Source organism: Marmota flaviventris, unplaced genomic scaffold (genome assembly GCF_047511675.1).
Source record: "Marmota flaviventris isolate mMarFla1 unplaced genomic scaffold, mMarFla1.hap1 Scaffold_49, whole genome shotgun sequence".
Classification (NCBI taxonomy): Eukaryota; Metazoa; Chordata; class Mammalia; order Rodentia; family Sciuridae; genus Marmota; species Marmota flaviventris.
This window is the reverse complement of record NW_027288305.1, coordinates 1,440,015-1,462,921: the sequence shown is the minus strand read 5'-3', so window position 1 is coordinate 1,462,921 and position 22,907 is coordinate 1,440,015. Positions and strand designations below refer to the sequence as shown.

The following is a 22,907-nucleotide window of genomic DNA, read 5'->3' as shown; positions in this document are numbered from 1 at the left end:
GATGCATTTTATTCATCTGCAAAATGGTGCAATGCCATTTGCTTCTGATAAATTCTCACTCATTTATTAAGATTCTGAGTAAGTGCCAGGCATGGTGGCGCACACCTCTAATACCAGCAGCTTTGGAGGCTCAGGCAGGAGGATCGCTAGTTGGAGGCCAGCCTCAGCAACTTAGCAAGTCTCTAAGATTCTTAATGAGACCCTGTCTCTAAATAAAATACAAAATGGGCTGGAGCTGGGGCTCAGTGATTTAGAGCCCCTGGTTTTAATCCTTGGTACCAAATAAACACCCAGAATAACGCTCCTCGGAGCCACCCACCCCCTGGGCTCAGCTCTTCAGCCAGGCAGCAAAACTCTTGGCTCCCTCCTGCAATCACACCCTCAGAGCTAGCTGGAAGAACCTGTTGCCAGGGAAGTCAACCCAGAGACACAGCGGGAAGTGTGTGGGCGGAGCTCTACTGGCAGCTGCGATGAGCACATGCCTGAGCCAATGGAGAGTGGCGGTGTTCCAATATCCTCCAATGGGGCACCGACAGAGGCGGGCTCTTGCCAGCCGCCCTTGTAATGGCCCTTGGTAACCCCTGGGCGGGTGCAGGGTAGTGGCTCCTGCACTGGTTGGGCTCTGGCTGGCACTTTGAAGATGGAGGAGGTGGAGAGCACCACGAAGATGCCGCGCATCGCCTCGCACAGCCACGGGAAGGGGCTGGGCCTCAACGAGAGTGCCCTGGTCAAGCAGGCGGCCTCGGGGCTCCTGGGCCAGGAGAATGCATGAGAGGGATGGCGGTCGGGGCTGGGGGGCGTGGGGACCTTCCTGGCATTCGCCCCGACTCAGTGTCACTTTGGTGCCCGGCGTTGACCCCGGGGGCGCTGCCCACAGAACCACACTGTGGCCCCTTTTGTGTTTATTCCGAGACAGGATCTGGCTGAGCTGCTGACGCTGGCCTCCACCTTACAGTCCTCCTGCCTCAGCCTCCAGGTGCCCTGGGATGACAGGCCTGCACCATCGTGCCCTAACCCTAACCATCCTTTTACCAGTAAGTTCTACTTTTGTTAAGTGGCAACTGTACCAAGTCGCTTCAGTTATGGTATTTATTATTATTATTATTATTATTATTATTATTATTATTATTATTTGCAGAAAAAAATGGCCTATCTATAGGCCACCGAGTTTAGTAATGACAGCTGGAGGTTTGCACTCCACCACCTCTAAGCTGCTGGACCCTAGAGTCATGGCCCATGGTCTCCCTGGAGGCTGAGCAGCTACAGAAACCTGCAATTTATATGAGCTTGTGACTGTGGCCTTGGAACCTCCTAGTAACAGAAAGGGCCAAAGAAAAGCCTCTGGTTTCTTGTCTATGTCTTTTTTGGAGGGCGGGGGGAGCCCTAAACCCCTGAGCCCCTCCCCAGCCCTAAACCCCTGAGCCCCTCCCCAGACCTATTTTGCATTTTATTTAGAGACAGGGTCTCTCTGAGTTGCTTAGGGCCTCACTTTGTCTGAGGCTGGTTTTGAACTGAGATCCTCCTGCCTCAGCCTCCCGAGTCCCTGGGATCACAGGTGTGGGCCACTGTGCCCAGCAGACTTTCCTCTCTCACCTCCACTGTCTGGGCACCCAGAGCTGTGCCTGGAGGGTGCTGGCTCTCAGGGTTGGTTGGACGAGTCTGTGAATTGTTTGGACCAGGGACTGCATTTTTTTCCCCACTGAAACACAGTAATAGTGACCATTTCTCCCCTCTGTGCTGCAGGCATGTGACATCATAGAAGAATTAATTGAAAGCAGGAAAATGGCAGGAAGAGCCTTGCTGTGGGCCGGACCCCTGGGAACTGGAAAGGTGCTTGTGTTCTCGTTGATTTCTGCTGCCCAAGAGGACGATTCTCACGTTGAAGCCAGTTGGAATATGCATCTTAACTAGTCTTTGTTTAGCGACGTGGGTCACATGTGTGTTTAAGAAAGGAATCTGATCTCAACTCATACTTCTAGAATGAAAATCATCCTGGTCAGAGGGAGGGGAAAGTCCTAAGAGGGGTCTGGTCTCTGGGATGGTCCTTGAACTCTTTCAAGTCTCCTTTGCTTGGGAAATGTATCTCTTTTCCTTTTCTTTTCTCTTCTTCTTTTTTTTTTTTTTTAACCAGTTATTGAACTTGGGGGCAATCAACACTGAGTCACTTCCCATGATTGTAGTTTATTTAGAGCCAGGGTCTTGCTAAAGTTGCTGGGGGTATTGCTATGTTGCTGAGGCTGGCCTCCAACTCGTGATCCTCCTGCCTCAGCCTCCTGAGTGGTAGGATTATAGGCATGCACCACCGCGCCCAACTGAAAATCCATTTCTGTTGGTCCAGGGCCTCGTAAAAAATTGTGACAGGCTGTGGCTGTGGCTCAGTGGTAGAGTGCTCGCCTCGCATGTGCAGGACCCTGGGTTCGATCCTCAGCACCACATAAAAATAAATAAGTGAAATAAAAGTATTGTGTCCAACTGCAACTAAAAAATAAATATTAAAAAAATGAAACAAAGATATTATGTCCATGCACAATTAAAAAAATATTTAAAAATCTTCTGTGGCACATTTTTGGAGGGGGAAAATGAGTCAGCCAGTATTTTTTTGAATGCGAAATTTGCCCACCACTATTTTGGCTACGTGCATGATTGACAAATAACAGAAACACAATTTTGATCTTCAAGGGGCTTCTAGTGTTTTCTGGGCAGAGAAACAGGAAGTCTCCTGATGGCACAAAATGGCTCAGTTGAGTCTGAGCTTCAAACTGCTGACTGATTATAAATGCTGGAATTGGGCAGAGGGTTTGATAATTCCCCCCGATTTGGGCTTTCCAGGGGACAAAAGAGGACACATGGTGGAGCTTGTTGGGATCTGCAAGGGGATTGGCCAGATCCTCAGGCTTCCCAGAGCTCCTGGTCTGGGCATGGCTTGTTCTCTGGAAGGGCCTCTTGGCACAGGAGAGTAGGAGCCTGCACTCTTGTATGTAAAGAAGTGGGCTCTTACAAGGGGTGGTGGCCCCTGCCTGTCATCTCAGTGACTCTGGAGGCTAAGACAGGAGGATCACATGTTGGAGGCCAGCCTCAGCAGTTTCACCAGGCTCTAAGTGACTTAATGTGACCCTGTTCAAAAATAAACAACATAAAGGTCTGGGCTACATCTTGGTGGGTATTGATTGATCAGCTGGGAGGCCTGGGGCAGGCCACTTGACCTTTCAGAAGCAGAAACACAATCATCTGTGAAAAAAGCTTGAATTCTAATTTTGAAGTTGTACATATGGAGTTGCCAGGGTGTGTTTTGTGGTGTCTGATGGTGGATGAAGAAGTCCTGTATCTGGGGGAAAATTTTTGAGGCTGGAATGCCATACAGTGTGCACTTACAGGAACATTAGCTTGTCCAAGTCGTCTTCCATTTTTTGGGGGGGGCATTACCAAGAATTGAACCCCAGGAATTGAACCCAGGAGCTCTCGACTCCTGAGCCCCATCCTCAGTCCTTTTTACATTTTATTTAGAGACAGGGTCTCACTTAGTTGCTTAGGGCTTCACTTTTGCTGAGGCTGGCCTCCAACTCTTGATCCTCCTGCCTCAGCCTCCTGAGCTGCTGGGATGACAGGCCTGCGCCACAGCACCAGCATGATAGCTGTTTCCTTCAGTGCTGTTTTACTCAGTGTTATTTGGTACTTTTTGTCTTCCAGTGTTGCTCTTAAGAAGTCTGATTTTCAGGGTTGGAACCTTCCTTTCTGGATGTTTTGGAGGTACTTTTGGATAGGGCGCCCTCCCCTGATTTCCCTTTCTTAATGTACACAGGGCTTTCTGAGACTCACTGTTTGGTGTCGTTGGTGTGGACAGTCGCCAGCTCTGAACCCCTGAGCTGTGGCCTGTTCCTGTTCTCTGTGTGCTCTTTCTGGAAGTCCAGCTAGGTGAGATTAGCTCTGAAGTGATTTTCAACCTGGGCTGGTTTTGCCCTCCAGAAGATCTTTGCCACTATCTGGAGAGTCGTCTCTTGTGGTTTTCAAAACATGATGGGGGGACTCCAGTGTTAGTGGCCAGCGATGCTGCCAAAAAACCTGCACTGCAAGGCTGTACCCAAAAAACAGAGAAAAGACTCTCCTATTTTTTTGGGGGGGCTTCCAGGGATCAAACTCAGGTGCTTAACCCCTGAGCCCCATCTCCAGCCATTTTTGTATTTATTTTAGAGACAGGGTCTTGCTGAGTTACTCAGGGCCTTGCTAGGTTGCTGAGCCTGGCCTCCAACTAGCCATCCTCCCACCTCAGCCTCCCAAGCTGCTGGGATGACAGGAGTGCACCCCCACACCCAGCTCTCAGTTTCTTAATCCATAAAATACAAGTTAGCAGGCTGGGATTGTGGCTCAGTGGTAGAGGGCTCGCAGAGCATGGACAGGACCCGGGTTTGATCCTCAGCACCACATAAAGATAAAAGCATTGTGTTGTGTCCATCTACACCTAAATCAGTTATATTAATTCCGTCACCTATATCAGTTCAATATTTATTGCTAAGGGGAGGGGTGCTTAACTTTATAATGGCTTGATTTTTGAGAATTTTTTAAGATTTAAGTTCTTCCCCCAATTTAGGGCTGGAACAAAATTAAACTTGTTTCGAAGAAAAAAAAAATTAAAAATAAATATGAATAATGCAACCCTGTTCAAAAATAAACAACATAAAGGTCTGGGATGTGTCTTGGTGGGTAGTGATTGATCAGCTGGGAGGCCTGATAATATTAAAATATTAAAAAAATACAAGTTAGACTTTCAAGATGACAGGCTATGGAAAGATCAGTGAGATATAAAGAGCTCCATAGGAAAGGGTAGGTATATGTGCCTTTCTTCCATGAGTTTCTTTTTTATAATATAGTTTTTTAGTTGTAGTTGGACAGAATACCTTTGTTTTATTTATTTATTATTATGTCACATGGAGGAAGAAACCCAGGGCCCTGCACATGCTAGGCGGGTGCTCCACCACTGAGCCCCAGCCCCAGCCCAGCCCCTTCCATGAGCTTTTAATTGGAGAAAGCTGGACAGAAAAGGAGCCATTCTTAACCAAGTATTGTTTCTATTTGAATGGAAGGGTAATGGTCACCCCTTCAGTATTAGGTGGAAGGAGGCAGGGATGCTGTTCAGTGGCTAGTGGGCACTGTCTTTGACACTGGAAACTGAGAATGGGGAGTTGGGGGCTGTGAAAGAACAGGGAAGAGTCAGGCACAGTGGCTCACAACTGTAAACCCAGCAACATGGGAGGCTGAGGCAGGATGATCTCAATGTGGATGCCAGTCTCAGCAGCTCAGTGAGACCCTGTCTCTAAATAAGAAAAGCTGGGCCTGAGGCTCAGTGGTGGAACAGCTACCTGGCACATACAAGGCTCTGGGTTCCATTCCCAGGAACATCAAAATAAAACAGATGAGCACTGCCACCTGTGGCCTCCCCTGGGCCTCATGGTGTTGGAATCGCATCCCTCTGTGTTCATTTTCCCTTTGCTATTAGAACACATGCTTTGGGCTTGCCAACTCAGGTGCCTAAGCATTCGGGCAGCGAGGTAAGCAAAGTGACTTGCTCAAGCCCAAGGATGTGGTGCCCTTTCACTAAAAGAGGGCCACTGTGTCCAGACCTGGTTTCTCAACAGAAACCAAATAGTTGGATTTTAACAGGAAAGTTCCTAGGGTTCAAAAAATGGCAAGAGCCATGCACGGTGGAACATGCCTTTAATCCCAGTGGCTGGCTTGGGTTGCTGAGGCAGGAGGATAGCGAGTTTGAGGCCAGCCTCAGCAGAAGCGAGGCCCTCAGAAACTCAGGGAGACCCTGTCTCTAAATAAAATACACAATAGGGCTGGGGATGGGGCTCAGGGGTTGAGGGCCCCTGCGTTCAATCCCCCCCCCCAAAGCCAAGTTTAAAGGCACATATAAAACTACGTGGTCCCAATCAAACCATCCTGTGGGCAGCTTGTTGGCTTCTTGTAATCTAAACAGTATTTTAGTTCGCCAGATGAGGCTGTCCAGCATTAGCACTATTGTGTGCTCAAGACCACCCTAGAAAACAGGGAGAAGATCAGAACTAGAACCAACCTCTGCCCCATGGGCTAGTGGATTTTTCCTGACAGCATTCGCTGATCATCCCCCATGTCGGCTGCTCAGAGCTGAAACCAAACGGGCATTGAAAAGAGGAGCCTTCCCTGGTCCATCTTTGAAGCAGTAGCTTCAGTTGGCCTTGTTCCAGCAGCTTGGGAGGCTGAGGCAGGAGGATCTAATGTTGGAGGCCAGCCTCAGCAACTTAGTGAGGCCCTCAGCATCTCAGGAGGCTCTGCTTGGCCTACACACCTAGGGTCTGACCTCATTCTTATTTCAGAGATGAGGGAGGATGAAATGGCACTCAGAGGCCATGGCATTTCCCAGTCGTGGACCCACTTGAGAGCATATGCTTTCTAAAACTTGGTATTTGATGACATGTCTGTTTCACCAGGTTCTCTTTAGCATCTGCCAACCAAAGTTATGTTACTGAGCATCAATTTATAATTGACCACAGGGCACTGTCAGGGGGAGCTTGTGCAGACCAAGCCACCGCTTACAGATTTGGCCTCATGTATTATCCATTATTTTCTGGCCTTTTAACATAAAATAAAGGTCATGTAATAAATCCTTCCTGATTTGTTAGTGTTGTTTATTTATTTATTTATTTTGGTCCCAGGGATTGAACCAAGGGGCACTTAACACCTGAGCCCCATTCCCCAAACTTATATATTTTATTTAGAGACAGGGTATCACTGAGTTGCCCAGGGTATTGATAAGTGGCTGAGGCTGGCCTCCACCTTGCCATCCTTCTGCCTCAGCCTCCTGAGTCTCAGGAATCACAAGTGTGCAATACCATGTTCAGCCTCTTGAATAAATATTTTTATAGATGGGTTTAAATTATGTTTTCAAGACTGTAAAATGAAAACCTTTCCTTTCTTGCCTCTGTAGACAGCCCTTTCTCTGGCGATTGCACAGGAGCTGGGGAGTAAGGTGCCTTTCTGCTCCTTGGTGGGGAGCAAAATTTACTTCATGAAGATCAAGAAGACAGAGGTGCTGATGGAGAACTTCCGCAGGGCTATTGGTGAGTATCACATCAGTGTGAAAGATGGCTGTTGCTTCTCCGGTGCTTTGAATCCTTTCATCTTAAAAATGCTCATGTTCTTTTGGTGCTGTTGACAAGACAGGCAAGAGTAGCTAGCCATCCAAGCAGCTTAGGGGGATGAGGTAAAAGGAACACAATTTGGAGGCCAGCCTCAGCAACTTACTGAGGCCCTGAGCAACTCAGCAAGACTCTGCCTCTAAATAAAATATAAAAAGGGCTGGGGACAGGGCTCAATGGTCGAAGGCCCCTGGATTCCATCCCTGGTACCCAAACAAATAATAAATAAATAAAAAGACTAAGCAGTCTACTTGGGGAACTTTTGATTTAATGCTGAAGGAAAGAAAACGCAGTAGGAGGGTGCAGCATTTGGAAGTGGGGAGACATCATGGGACCCTGTTTCACCCCCCACAGCCACCTGGTACCCCCGTGGCTGGCACTCTATCTTCCTGCGGTTCCCCTTTGTGGGACTGGCTCTGCCTTTGATCTTCCCCAGCAGGTCCCTGTAAGCACTCAACTATGGGGCAGGCTCTCTCTCTCTCTCTCTCTCTCTCTCTCTCTCTCTCTCTCTCTCTCTCTCTCCTTTTGAGACCATGGCTGCTGAGCCACCCCTAGCCCCTGTGTGACACTAATGCTGAACTGAAGAGTTCTAATTCTGAACTTGTGTCTAGAAGCTAAGCTTTTTGTCACATTGAACTTAGGCTTTTTATTTTTATTTTTTGGTACCAGGAATTGAACCCAGGGGCACTTCACCCCTGAGCCCTTTCCCCAGCCCTTTTAATATTTTATTTAGAGACAGTGTCTCGCCAAGTTTCCGAAGCTGGCCTCCAACTCTCGATCCTCCTGCCTCAGCCTCCTGAGATGCTGGGATTATACATGTATACAACTGGGTTTTATGTTTAAAAATTTTCTCTCTATTGTTTTTTATTTCTTCATATCTTCTTTTATTTTCCCTTTTCATGTCCTATTTTTCAGGATCTCACTATGTTTCCCAGGCAATCCTGGAACTCCTGGGTTCAAACCATCCTCTTGCCTCAGTATGCTGAGTAACTATGGCTACAGATGTGTGCTATGGTGCCTGGATTACTTTTCCTTATTTAAACATGTGCCAGTGATTTTATTCAACTCATAAGTTAAACATATGAACAATATTCCAACAGCTCAGAAGGATGAGGCAGCAGGATAGCAAGTTGGAGGCCAGCCTCAGAAACTTAGCCAGACCCTGAGCAACTAAGTGAGACCTTGTCTCTAAATAAAATATAAAAGGGGCTGGGGATGGTGCTCCAGGGTTCAGGGCCCCTGAATTCCATTCCTGGTACAAAAAGGAACCAAGAAAAATATGTGACAAGTAAGATATTACTACCTTTCAAATACCTGGATATTAATATTTTAAGAACTTAAATTTAAAAAACACCATTTTTCTGGGATGGGTCAGGGGCTCAGTGGTAGAGCACCCACCTAGCATGTGTGATGCCCTGGGTTGCATCCTCAGCACCATATAAAAATAATTAAAAAAAATAAAGAAATTATGTCTATCTACAACTTAAAAAAAAATTTAAAACCCCCATTTTTGTGAGACAAAAACCTGATAAAACTGGCCTTCACACAGTTGCTTGTATTTCAGTGGCTCAGTGGGAACTGAAATGCTTTAAAATTTGAAAAAGTAGAGGTCACCAGGCACATTTGGTGGGAGTGGCCCCTGGAGTGGTGTGGTGGGGGACACAGCAGGGCTTTTGGTGGCAGCAGGTGAGGAGAAATTTCTAGATCCTACCACAGAATAAAGGGCAAGCTGTGGTGTCCCCTCAGACAGAAGCCTGCTTTTCCCACATCTTTGAATTCCTGCAAAGCTGCAGAGAGAGGGAGAGAGGGTCATCTGTCCCCGTCTGTGCCACTTCCTTGATGTGATAAAGTCCCTGTCAGGGACTTAGAAACCTGAGCCAGCAGATGAAACCTGTGTCCTTTGTGCTGTCTTGGCCAGACACAGCGCCCACAGCCTCTCTCTTGGCCAAAAGCTGGGCCCATGGTCCACTGGGCCTTCCTCTGTCTACTTGTCACCACCAAGAAACTTCTAGACAAATATGAGTGGCTGAGAGTTGGGGATGCCTTTCTTCCTCTCCTGGAGAAATTTAATGTCACTGTCCCCTCACAGTGAGTATGGGCAGGCATTCCATTTGGAGGAATTTCCTCTTTGCAAAATAGAAATGGTTCTATTAAAAAAATCAAAGTAGGCTTAAAAGCCCAGAATTTTCCAAGCTTGATAGAGTTTTCTGATACCTTCATGTTGTCTGGAAAATTTCTTTTTTTTGTACCAGGGATTTAACCCAGGGGCCGTCGACCCCTGAGCACTGTCCCCAGCCTTATTTTGCATTGATTTAGAGACAGAGTCTCCCTGAGTTGCTCAGGGACTCAGTGTTGTGGAGGCTGGCCTCTAACCCATGATCCTCCAGCCTCAGCCTCTGCAGCTACTTGGACTCGAGGTGTGCACAGCTGCTTTGGGCTTTGTTTGGGAAGCTTGTTTTGGGGTTCAGGAGCTGTGAATTTGGTTCATCAAACACAGAATGTGGCTATCCTGTTGGATGTTTTCCACAAGCCCCACTTATAGGCTCTCAGGTGGATCACAGGCAGAGGAGAGCTGGCCCTTAGCTTCCAGTCTTGAGTGTCCTTGTCCTGGTTGGGTTTCTGGAGAAGAGAAGGCAAGGGATAGGGTGATAAGATAATGCCCCCCTTTGCCACAGTCTGGCTGGGCACACAATCACGAGCCACCACACAGCTTGTAGATTCAAACAGCAACTCTTTATTCCCGAACTCACACCAGCCGTCTACCATCACGTTCTGGGGAAATCCACGTTCTCTGCCCAAATCCACGTTCTCTGCCCAAATCCACACCCACTGGGCTTCTACCTCCAAAAGAATACTGTCTAAATCCCGTGAGAACTCAAGGGGAACTCAGGCAGCAGGATACGCCCTATTCCCAGGAGGAATAATCTTAAACCTTAAACCTGGAACCTAAACTGGGAACGCCCTAAACACGATTATCTTAAAACCGGGAACACCCTAATCTGCCTTGGTCCTTGAGCAAGGTCACCTACATTCAATGTCGCTGCAACATGTCAGCAACAGGGGGTACGCTGGCAAGGAAATTGTCATACCTACTTGGCTAATGGCTCCCAGCATCTCCCCCCTTCTGATTAATTAAACAACAAGCAATGTGGCTTAAGGACCGTGCCTGGTAGGTTGTCCAATTCAACATATGGTTCTTACCCGTCATCGGAAAACTGACCTTTAGGCGTCAGCCTCCTGTCTTAGGCTGATACCACTGCAATTGAATCATACCCGTCACTGACTACCGGTCCAGCATACAGCCATACTTGTGGATAGGTCTATGCACCAGTGGGGGGGTGAGGTTCTTTGCCTCACCTCTGTTGGCCCCCAAATTTGGCCTTGGTGCCAGTGGGGGAGTGAGGTTAATGTGGCTTATGGACCGTGCCTGGTAGGTTGTCCAATTCAACATATGGTTCTTACCCGTCATCGGAAAACTGACCTTTAGGCATCAGCCTCCTGTCTTAGGTTGATACCACTGTAATTGGATCATACCCGTCACTGACTACCGGTCCAGCATAAGCCATTGGCCCCCAAATTTTAGACCATCACTAGCAGAAGGGAGGAGGATACAGAAATGCCACGACACCAAGCCAATTGACGGCTCCTTGGGAAAAAATTGCATCACTGGTGACACCATCAGCAAAGATATGTCAGCACTACCACAATTAACATGGGGTGCGCTGGCAAGGAAATAAAAATTGCATCACTAGTGACACCATCAGCAAAGATATGCCAGCATTACCACAATTCACTGCACCAAACGATAGTTACATAGTCCAGGCAAGTTCTGCAAGCAGTTCAAAGCAGAGGAATCTATCAATATATCCATTTCCTCCCAAAATCCATTTCCTCCCAAAGTAAGTTGACTCCTTGATTGAGCATTACTTGTTGAGTTATATTCACTGATGCATCAGTTTATACAGCTTACTGTGATAGCTATCATAGAAGCTGTCTTCACCGGCACTGGGATGGAGATGGGAATTCTGGCAATGATGCTAAAAAGACATTATCCTGAAAAGAATTATTAAATATAATGAAAAGGAAAGGTGAAAGTAAACAAACAGATCTGTTAACCTACTTTAAAAACAATCCTTAACAGCCTTTTACCTAATTTAAACTAGTAAACAAACAGATCTGTTAACCACCTTTAAAAACAATCCTTAACAGCTGTTTACCTAATTTAAATTAAACCATTTAAATCACGTGATTAAAAATAATAATAATTCGGATCCATTTTTTCATGAGCGCTCCTCATATAAGAAATATGGACATACGCACATACAGACATACAACACAAAACACAAGAGTATACACAAACGTACAACACATAAGAAAATAGTAAAGGCCTTGTAGCTTTACCTAGGTGAAATCTCCATTGCAATGTTTAAAAACTCCACAGTCAAAAAATAAAACTGATCAGAAAAACATTAACCTAGGTTTGTATGAGCTCAAAAAATAAAAATAGAACCTTATGATGTGGAAAATGCAATAATAAAATAGCTATTGAAAAAAGCATCCTGGTTAATCACTGTTGCAGATGTAAGAATGGCCAAGCTGGAGTTCTGGATATCAGCTGTTATGGATTTGAGTCAAATCATCTTCTTTTCGATCTGTAGAGACTGTTTTAGTTAATCTCTCTGGAATCCAAATGGGCTGCTGTTCTCCCTGTGGAAAAACACAAACAGACCCCCGACTCCAGACAATCACTGGGTCAGGACCTTTCCATTGTCCTGTTAGAATATCTTTCCAAAGTACTTTAGGCTTATGTACATTTTTTGGATACATATGTCTTTCTGCAGCACTAAGTCCTGATGAATCCAAATTTAAAAAGTTTAGAGTAAAAAGGGTTATTTTAAGTTTATCTATGGGGGATATATACCCCTTTTCAATTCCCTCTTTTTGCTTTAATAAGTATGTCTGTATCTAATAGTTGTCTTAGCTTTTTGCATTTTCTATCTGTAATACCTTACTTGATATTTTCAACCATTTTTTATCTTATTTCTATCTTCTAGTTTTTTTTTCCCCTAAGGTTTGTATTTTTACCCTTAGTTGCTTATTTTCCTCCTAGTTTTTTTTTCTTCCTATTTTGTGGGTTTAAAATTCTTGTCTTCCTACATCTTTTCTATCTTTATACATCTTCTTTATCTTTTTTTCTTTTTAACTTTCTATACTTCTGTCTTTAAAGTTTTTCACTTTAAATTTTTAATCTTCTTTATCTAATTATCGTTTATCCTATTATTTTCTCATTTTTTTTAAGCAATGCCTTTAAGATTAACTAAGCTTCTTTCCTCCATCATGAAGGCATTTTAACCACCTTTAATTTAACCTTTTAAGGCCTTTTAATTATCATCTATACTGTACTTTTAAATGTACTTTTTCACCACCTACAACTTCACTCTTTTAAACGAGGCTTAGATTTTGTTTAAATCGCTTCAATGTTAGTTTACATGGCTGCCCATCAACCAAAGGCTTTTTTTTTAACTCCATTGAGAAGCTTTGTCTCAATCTGCCATGTACAAATACCTTTTTCTTCTTTCTTCCTTTCTCAAGCTTTTAAAGTAAGTCTAGTTTCCTCAAAATCTTTTTAAACGGCATTTTACAACTTTTTACATTACCACACAGAGATTATCTCATCTAGAAACATTTCTTTTTCCTTTAACCTTTTATATTAAAATATATTTCCACATCTTGAATCTTTTTCTATCTCTTTTTTAACCGTTAACCCTTTTTATAAATTCACATTTTGAAACAACTCTTATAAAATTTCTGATTTAGACAAATTACTCCACTTTAATAAGATGAAAGACTTTCATGTTTTTATGATACTATAATACTATAATTGAAACCCAACTGAAAATTTTTCTACTCTTTGTATATAAACTACACGATAGAATCTTAACACTTAGTAACCTTATTTCAGCAAAGACACAGACACAAAGCAATATTAAACATTTTTCCATTTACCAATTTATGAAAACACACATAATGTTTAAATATATTACCTTATGGAACTTAATAAGTAAAGAGTACTTGATTTCATATTTAGTGGTTGCTCCCAGCACCCCTTGAACCGAGGGAAGTGGCCTGAGTGTCTGATCATGTGGCTGTGTGTCTCTGCCTTTGGGATATTTCCATATCAGCTCACAGGGATCCTGATGGCCACCTGCCAGCAGAAGTCTTCTGTGGCCTCCCCATTTGTTGGGAGAACAGCGACCCTTTTTTTTTTTTTTTTTTGAGGAGGGGCACCAGGGATTGAACCCGGGGATCCTAACCACGGAGCCACCTCCCAGCCCTGTTTTGAATTTATTTGGAGACAGGGTTTCCCTGAGTTGATCAGGGCCTCACTGAGTTGCTGAGGCTGGCCTCCAGCTTACAATCCTCCTGCCTTGGCCTCCTGAGCTGGAATGACAGGCCTGTGTCACCGCTCCCAGAAGAGTTGCTCTCCACCCATGATGTTGTCACTGGGTTGTACTGTAAGGTGACTTGTCAGTTCTTGTGCTGTGGCAGTTTGAGGTAAGAATGTTGTTGGTGAGGAGGAGATGTATGTGAAGAGAAGGATGGTCCCACTTCTCACCATGTACCCATCGGCCATCCCTTCCAAGGCTGTGGATAAAGGAGGCCAAGGAGGTCTATGAGGGGAAGGTGATGGAGCTGACGTCATGTGAGACCGAGAACCCCATGGCAAGACCATCAGCCACGTGATCATAGGGCTCAAGACAGCCAAGGGCACCACACAGCTCAAGGGGAGTCTGTCCTGAGCGCTGTCCTCAGCACTGTGGCACAGGCAGGTGGTGTGACCTCTGTGTCCCCCTTTCCTTGGCCTCTGCACTGTTGATGCCATATGGGACACTCAGGATAACACCGTGTAGTATAAAGGGACACCTCGTAAGGACTAGGACATAGGTCCCTTCATAAGGTAGGTCTTTCTTTTTTCATTGCTTCTGTGAGTTGTGTGGTTAAGTCAAGAAATTGTTAATGCCATCTCATCCCCCAAATGACAACCATTGGCCAGCCAGGTACAGTGGAGCATGCCTGTCATCCCAGCCCCTCAGGAGGCTGAGGCAGGAGGATCACAAGTTGGAGATCAGCCTCATCAACTTAGTCAAGGCCCTGAGCAACTCAGTGAGAGCCTGTCTCTAAATAAAATACAAAATGGGCTGGGGGTGTGGCTCAGGTATAAGTCACCCCTGGGTTCAAATCCCCAAACTGCCCCCTCACCTCCCCAAAAAGTCTAAATGGACATAATTTTGTTTTCTTTTTTCTTTCTTTTTCATAATGTTTTTACTCATCCACTGTGTTATGACTGACTCACACTAGCTCTGTACCTCCCCTGCTGCATGGCCAGGTCCCCTGCTGTGAGCTTGGGGAGGTGTTTTACCTGTGGCTCATCACAGCTGTGTGCCCGTGTGTGCAGGTGCCAAGAATCTCATTTCCCCTGTTTTCCAGATCAAGTCTTCAGGCTCAGAAAGAGGCTCCACAGTCATCCTGTGTCCAGTGCTGGCTGAGGGCCAGGGTGATTGTGAGTCCTCTGGTGCTGGGTGACCCCTGAGAGTCCTCTGAGCTCTCTGGGGCTCAGTTTCTCATCTCTAGACCACTCTCCATCCACCATAGAATCTCTCCATCTTTCCCCCTTTTATAACTTGATGATTCTTTGATCCTCTGAGGTAGTTTCTTGGTCACAGCTTTATGGAGATCATGAAAATGTCACTTCTTCCAAGGGCTATTTTTCTGTTTCCTAATGGGGCCTTCATCTCAGGAGCTTGGCTCCACAACCTGTCTTTATCTCTTTAATCCCTCATCACATCCTGTCCATCCTGGATTAATGAGGTTCTGAGAAGGTGGCCCCTTCTCAAGAATAACACCTTGAGAAAGTTCTTCTGGAAAATCAACCGAATAAAAGTGCCTGAGGTGAAAAGAGAAAAATTGTCCTCTTCCCTGTAGGAGAGAGGACACAGAAACACAGTGGAAATTTGAGCCATCCATCACTCTGCTTCGACCAGCTTCTCAAAGAAATGAGCCTAACAGAGAAGAGGAAAATTGTCTTCCAAAACAAAGGTGCTACCCACCTCTGATCCCAGCAGCTTGGGAGGCTGAGGCAGGAGGATCGCAAGTTCAAAGCCAGCCTCAGCCAAAGCAAGGCCCTAAGCAACTCAGGGAGACCCTGACTCTAAATAAAATGCCAAACAGGGCTGGGGATGGGGCTTGGTGGTTGAGGGCCCCTGAGCCCAATCCCTGGTACCCCCAGCCCCCCCAAAACTCATGTCCTTCTGGGCAGTTTTTCCACATGGATGAGATACTGGGACAGAAGGACCTCAGGTGTGTTGTGTGGAGTTGTGAAGTGTCTGAGTTTGAAGGAGGCTTATGAATTTTTTGCCTAGGGACTCCCCAATCCTGCTCCTGTTTGCCAGTGCCCCAACGAGGCCAAAGAGGCCAGGTCCTGTTGAGCTTCTGGCAGCTCTCTTGGGGTGCAGTTGTGAACATGATCCACCCATTTTAAGTTTGTGTAGCACACAGGATTTTGATGCATGACATTGTTTACACTATCCATCTTAATTCTAGAATATTGTCATGACCTTCCAAGGGACCTCGTTCCCATGAATGTTTAGTCCTGTGAACTGAACCCGTAGCGCTTAAGCAGGGAGCCAGAAGCCTGCCCTTTTTATTTTGATTTGTATTGTTTTGAGAGAGAGTCTCCCATTGCTAAGTTGCTGAGGCTGGCCTCCAACTTGGCGATCCTCCTGCCTCAGCCTCCGAGTCCCTGGGATGACAGGTGTGCACTGCTGTGCCTGGCCTCTCAGGTCTCTTCCAGAAAGGTGCCTTCCCTCGGGGTCAGGAGGAACTGGAACATGCATCATGGTGGTCTGAGTCCCCCTTTGTCTGGTTTGGTTTGGTTTTAGCTGAACTCCAGCATTTTTTAAAGTCTGCAGAAGGAGCGAGTGGAGGCCAATGACGTCATCTACATGGAGGCCAACATCTGGGCTGTGAAGGTATGCTCCCCGGGGACAGTGTTACACATGAGGGTCTGCTAGGGGGACAACTGGGTAACTAGGGTGTCACTTTGCTCATTGGTGGTGGGTGGGGGAAGGTCAGCAGCTGTCCCTTTACCTAAGTCACCTTGGATTTCTCTGTCTTCCTCTCCTCATGACTTAAGCAGGCAGAGTGTGCAAGATGCAAACCCTGTCGGGGACAGGGACCAGATAGCCTTTGTCCCTTCCCACTGCACCAGGCAGCATCTTCCATTTTCCTTTATCTCCCTGGTGTCCCTCCCTGAGTCCTAAACCTGGGGACTGCACCAGGTGGCTCGTCCTCTATCTGCTGCTGCGTCCCATGGTGGCTGCACCTCTCTGGTGCATGGATGAGCCTAAGGCCTCGTGTCACCCATAAATCACCACCTAGAAAAGCCCGGGACCCCGGCTCCAGTGAGTCCCCTGGATGCTCCTTTATCAGGAGTGAAATGAAAAGGGAGAGAATCTTCCAGAAAGTCTCAGGTGTGGCCCGGGCGGGTCTGGGAGCCAAAGCGCGGCCCCCGGCTGTGGGGCATAGGCAGAGGTTGCTGTTGGGGGCCCTCGGTGGGCAGCGGAGACCTGGCTGTCACTGAGCTCTGTGTGGTCCCGGTGCCCCATGGCTCTGCTGGCAAAGGCAGAGGCCACGGAGTTCGCCCTGGAGGCCGATGAGGACATGCCCTGCCCAAGGGCGACATGCACAAGAAGAAGGAGGTCATCCAGAATGGGATATTGCATGACCTGGATGTGGCCAACACCAGGCCCCAGGGACAGGCTCTGCTGGGCCAGCACATGCTCAAGGCGCTGGGAACCAGTTGTCAGGGCCGTGCTGTCCTCCTGAAAGCCCTCTGAGAGGCTCAGCAATGAGCACGACATGAGCTTCGGCCCCTTTGTCCCAATGTCCAGATGCTGTCACCGCTGATCTCTGGGCGTTGTCTGCCCCTGGCCGCCTGCCAGCCTGTTGGGGGCTGCTCTCCACCCCGGGCTGGGGGTTCCTGGCGGGAGCCTTCACAGGGCTTCAGACAGCCTCACGGAGGCTCTGGCCTCTATAGAGCAAGAGCTCCAAATCCTCCAGCTCCCAGCTGGCGCTGCTCTGGGCCCCACTGGACAGAGAGTCAGGTTTGCTCTTCATCCTGAAGGGGCCTCCTCCTCCCCACCAGGAACGGGCTTTCTGCTGGGAATCTGGTTTTTCTTTTAGTCCCTTGGAGCTTTTCCCAGGAGAGGCCAGAGACTCTTGAGATTGGAGTTTCTTCCTTCTTGGCCGGAGGTTTTTTTTGTTTTGTTTTGTACTGAAGCTTAAACCCCAGGGTGTTTACACATGGAGCCCCATCCGCAGCCCTTTTTATATTTTATTTAGAGACAGGGTCTTGCTGAGTTGCTCAGGACCTCACTAAGTTTCTCAGGCTGGCCTCCAAATTGCGGTCCTCCTATCTCAGCCTCCCAAATTGCCAGGATTTTTAAAGACATGTTCCACCACACACGACTCTGCTTGATTCTTGCAGGTCAGGGGAAACCTCAAGGGGATCCCTCTGAGTTCAGAAGCCCCTCATCCCTTCCAGGGGAGTGTGCTGGGCCTGTCCACCTCAGGCCTCCAAGTTGAATGACATCAGGGACCCACAGGAGGAAGGAGGATGAGCTTTGGTAGCTGCCTTAGAAAGTCCTCTCAGGTACAGGGGGACAAGATGTCCTGTCCATGATGGGCCAATTGATGAAGCCAAAGAAGACAGAGATCACAGGTAGGACACATGGCAAAGCCAAAGCCTGGAGCCAAGTTGAAGCCCTTCTCTGACAAGCTCCTGGCTCTGAGCGCCTCCCACTGCGTGGCTCTGGGTCTTCACTCCCTTTAGAAGCCATGGCCACACTGTGTGCTCTGGCACCACAGAGGTCAGCATCTGCTTCTCTTGAGGTCCCAGAAAGGTGCCGAATTTGACACCAGGGAGTGGGTCTCCCTTGCTCCTTTATGGACTTATTTATTTATTTATTTTTTGATGCCGGTGATTGAACTCGGGGGCCCTCGACCACTGAGCCCCGTCCCAGCACTTTTATTTTTTATTTAGAGACAGGGCCTGGCTGAGTTGCTTAGGCCCTTGCTAGGTTGCTGAGGCTGGCCTCCAACTTGTGATCCTCGTGCCTCAGCCTCTCTGGCTGCTGGAATGACAGGCATGTGCCATCGCGCCTGGCTCTTCCCTAATTTTGTGTCCTTCTCCGGACCATTACCACTTTACTCCCTGAAAATGTAAGTTCAACATGAATCCACTGTTGCCTTGAGGCATTGCAGCAGCCTAAGCTCCTCCATGAGTGGCCAAGAGCAGATCTGTCTCTGAATTCGGTTTTGAGAGCCATGCATCATGGCTCTGGGCGAGGACAGGCCTCAGATACCGGTTCTTTGGGAACAGCTCCATCCTGATGACAGGGGACGCTGGTTTGGAAGGTGAGGGCTGAGACCTGAGGTGGGCCTGCTGTTCTGTAAGGGCTGATGTTTCTGGGGCCAAGGCTGGGCCTGCTCTGACCCTCCTTGCTCAGGTTTCCTGGGGAGAGGATTCTAACTGCACTTGATGGAAAGCTCATTAACCTAAGCATTGTCATGCACGGCCCCCAAAAGAGCTCCTTGACTGAGTGCAGCAGAGGGGAATTCACATTTGAAAACACATCTCCCTGGAGCTCCCAAATGAGGTGTCTTGGCATCAGGGTCAGGGCTTGATGGGGCAGCTCCTGGTCATTGTGCCCCACACAGCTCCACAAAAGGTGTTTTGTGGCATTTGGGGGCGATGATGCCTGTTTTATTTTTTTTTAGATGAGGGTTCAGGGATTCAACTCATGGGCTCTTGACCCTGAGTCCCATCCCCAGCCCTATTCTGTATTTTATTCAGAGACAGGGTCTCAACTGAGTTGCTCAGGGCCTTACCACGTTGTGGAGGCTGGCCTCCAATTTGTGATTCTCCTGCCTCAACCTCCCAGGCTGCTGGGGTTATAGGCGTGTGCCACCACAACTGGCATGATTCTTGTTTACAAATGATGACACCAAACCTGGAATGGGTCCAGTACCCAGCCTTGGGTCAGAGAGCCAGTAGGAGAACCAGGCTGCAGGGTTGGGTCTTGATTGAATTTAGGTGTGGAGAAGAGAGCAGGTGACATTTCCCCCACTGGCTGGGACCCTGCCCAAGGCGAGGTCAACAAGGTGGTGAACAAGTGCATCGACCAGGGCGTGGCTGAGAGGGTCCCCAGCATGCTGTTTGTGGACGAGGTGCACATGCTGGACATCGAGGGCTTCAACTCCCTGCACTGAGCTCTGGAATCTTCCATTGCCCCCATCGTGATTTTTGCCTCCAATCGAGGCCACTGTGTTATCAGGTAGGTGCTGCCAGCTGTCCCTGCTGCCCGGGTCTGTCCCCTCCCATGATGTCACAAGTCAGGATGGGATGAAGGGAGTGCATGTTGCCCCTGGGAGGAGACAGCAGGGGGACTGAAGGCCGCAGCTGCCATGTCCCTGATGGGCAGGGTCTCCATGGGCCTCTGAGGCTCGACATTCCCTTGGGGAGCAAAGGCCTGAGGAGGTGGGGCCCCTCTGGTGACCTGAGTGTCAGGTTCCTCACACTGGCATCCAGAGGCCAGCAGAGCCCGTTTCATCTTCAATGAGGACACTGAATGACATTGCACCTTGTCCCTTGGCATAGGTGGGAACACAGATTTGTCTCTGAATTGGTTCTTCTTAGCTCCCCATGACAGCAGCATGCATCCTGCCATGTCATCTACACAGGGTATGATTTTCATTCCTGTGACTGGCCCTACTGTGGGGTGTCCCTGGTTGTGTTCTTATGTGAACATGGGAAAGTGACATCCATTTATTTTCCTGCATCCCCCAGTCCCTCCCCTCCCTTCCCTTTGTCTCTTCCAATTAAATTCTATTCTCTTCTCCCCTATTGTGAGTCACCATCTGCATGTCAGAGAGGACACTCAGCCTTTGTGTTTTGGAATTGGCTTACTTAAGCAGCACAGTCCTCTCCAGCTCCATCCATTGACCTTCAAATGCCATCATTTCATTCTTCTTTATGGCTGAGTAATATTCCACTGTGTATAGGGACCACAGTTTCTTTATCCGTCCATCTGCTGTGGGGAACCTAGGCTGGTTCTGTAGCTTGTCTACTGTGAGTTGAGCTGCTCTAAACACTGAGGAGAACGCAGGTCTCTCCAGGAACAAAACCAGTAAGGACAGTAAGACCTTCCTGGAGACACAGTGGGGCCTCTGGCCCCTGCCTGGCCTCAGCCTGCCTTTGAGTATAGCTACTCCAGGCTGTGGGGATAGGGGGTCTGGTGCAGAATGGCGTGGACACATCTTTAGCACAGTGGCTCTGCTATCTGTGCCACAGCTGGGGGATATTCCTCCCTGGGCCCCTGCGCTGGAGGCCTCCCGCCTCCCCTCATGCCAGCAGCTTCAGTGGTCAGGTGGCGCCCTCAGGGTTTTCTGTCTTCCTGGTTCAACAGGAGCTGGGCCTGGGTCTTCTCAGCAAAGGTGGCAGGAGGGCCTCTTCCACCCCAGCAGCCGAGGGCTATGGGGACGAGTCCCCAAGAATGCATGCTGGGGCAGGAATTAGAAAAGAACCCTGTGGTCCAAGTGTCTCAGGACGGCTAGAGCCAGAAGTGACCCCCCCATTTGCCCAGACTGGCTGCTGAGTGACAGACAGTGGGAAATTCAGTTGCTCTCAATGGAGAAGCCCCATCTCAGGAGCTAGGGGACCACAGCACCAGGCCACCCACGAGTCCCTGCCACTGGGTGCTCCCTTGCCCTTGGGATCTGAGTGAATGACCCAGGTTCATGGGCAGCATTGTGTGGTCCCCCCAAGTCCCCTGACGTGACTGAACAAGATCAGGGTGAAACTACCTCCTGCAGCTTGGGGGCAGCTGGTGTCAGTCTGGCCAGCTGCTGGGGGAGCTCAGGGCACCCTGAGTAGCATTGGGGGCCGGGGGCCCTTCAGCCACCACCTGATACTGTAGGAGTCCCCTCGCTGGTTCCCCATACTGGATCTCCTCACTGGGTCCCTATCAATGGGTCCCCTCACTGGGTCCCCTATCTGGGTCCTGCCTGGCTGGCCGAGGGCTCCACATGGATACATGGCACCCCCTGCTGGGGAGCCCTGCTCACAGCCCCCTCCCAGGGTCCCTGGCCTGGCCAGCAGGTGTCTTCAGAGGGTGCTGCTCTGTCCACCCTGAGCCCCAGAGAAAGCTCCACGGGAAGGAGCTTTCTGGCCCGAGAACCTGCCTGTGGGGATGGAGCCCCATGGTCTCCAGAACAGGACTCTGGTGCCTAGTCCCGGGGACATGGTTGAGTAGCACTGAGGGACATGGCCCTGCCCCCCAAGCCCAGGAGCAGGGGCTGTGACCTGGTGTCCAGGGAGCATGCAGCCCAGAGGCAGGCTGGGCTGTGACCAATGCTGGACTGGGCCAGGACCCAGGGCTCTGGGCAAGATGGGGTTGGGGCGGGGGCTGAAGAGTATCTGGGACATGAGCACATTGTCAGCGACTTCTGACCTGCTGCCCACAGGCTGCTCCCAAGGGGACCTTCCTGCTCCCTGCCCCGCAGACCCATGTCTGACCCCGGAACTCATGAGGGACAGGGGAAGAAGGTATAGTGTTGGCTGAGGGCTTTTTCTCCTGGCTTTGCACGTGGGACCTCAGGGGCAGTGGGACGTCTTGACATGCTGAGAGCCCGTGGGGCTGTCCTGACTCAGGGACCTGCCCAGGCCAGAGCCAGCAAGTGTCCACCCCAGCAGCACCTGGCTTCAAGGCCCACCCCCCACCCAATGCATTTAGAGACAGAGACACACTGAGCTGCTTACTTAGCATCTTTCTTTTGCTGAGGCTGGCCTCCAGGTACGATCCTCCTGCCTCAGCCTCCCAAGCTGCTGAGATGACAGGCGTGGGCCTCTGCAGCATCCAGTCTTTTTTAAAAGTCTTAGGTGGTGAGTCTGGATGGCGGATTTGGCCTCCTCGTTTTCTTCTGTGTGGGGCTAAGGAGGGAGCCCAGTGCCTCCCGTGCCAGGCTAGCTCCAGGCCATAGGCGCCAGGCCATAGGCAGTGGTGTGGCCTGGTCCCAGTGGGAGCCTGTGGCCTAGTCCCAGGTGGAGCTTTGAACAGCCCTCTATGAGATGCAGCTCCTACACCCTGGAAAACTCAAGCGGTGCTTAGTGTGTCCACAAAATCGCAAGGCTGCCACCATAGTCGGTTTTAGAACACTGCAACCCCCATCCCTGTCAGCCATCCACAGCCCCTCTGCTGCTGCGTCCCATCCATCACCCTGACCTCAGGCAGTAGGAGGCTGCTTTCTGTCCCTTAGCCATCTGTGGCTGTGTGGGGTGTGACTGACAGGATTCACCCTTGTCCTCCAGGCCCTTGAATCCCCCGTGGCTGAGGAGCACCCACTGCATGGGGCCTTCACCAGCTCATGGATCTGTGCACTCATCAGTCCCAGCCCATTGGGAGGTTTGGCTGTAGGAGTGATGCTGCCGCAGATGTGCAGGGACTGCAGTTTCTTTCTTTTGGATCTGTGTGGAGAGGTAGAGCTGCTGTGTCACACAGCACCTCTGACCTTCCAAGGAACTGCCAGTAAGATGGCTTTATTGCCATACTCCTACCACGAATGTCTGAGGGTCTTGGTTTTTCCATATGCCACTTGACATCTGTTACTGTCCACTGT

The 22,907-nt window shown here is 48.9% G+C and overlaps 1 pseudogene; it reads left to right on the top strand.

The window, feature by feature from the left end:
* The first annotated feature begins 1,767 nt into the window (after positions 1-1,767).
* On the top strand, positions 1,768-19,603 carry LOC139704323 (ruvB-like 1; annotated as a pseudogene).
* The last annotated feature ends 3,304 nt before the right edge of the window (positions 19,604-22,907 follow it).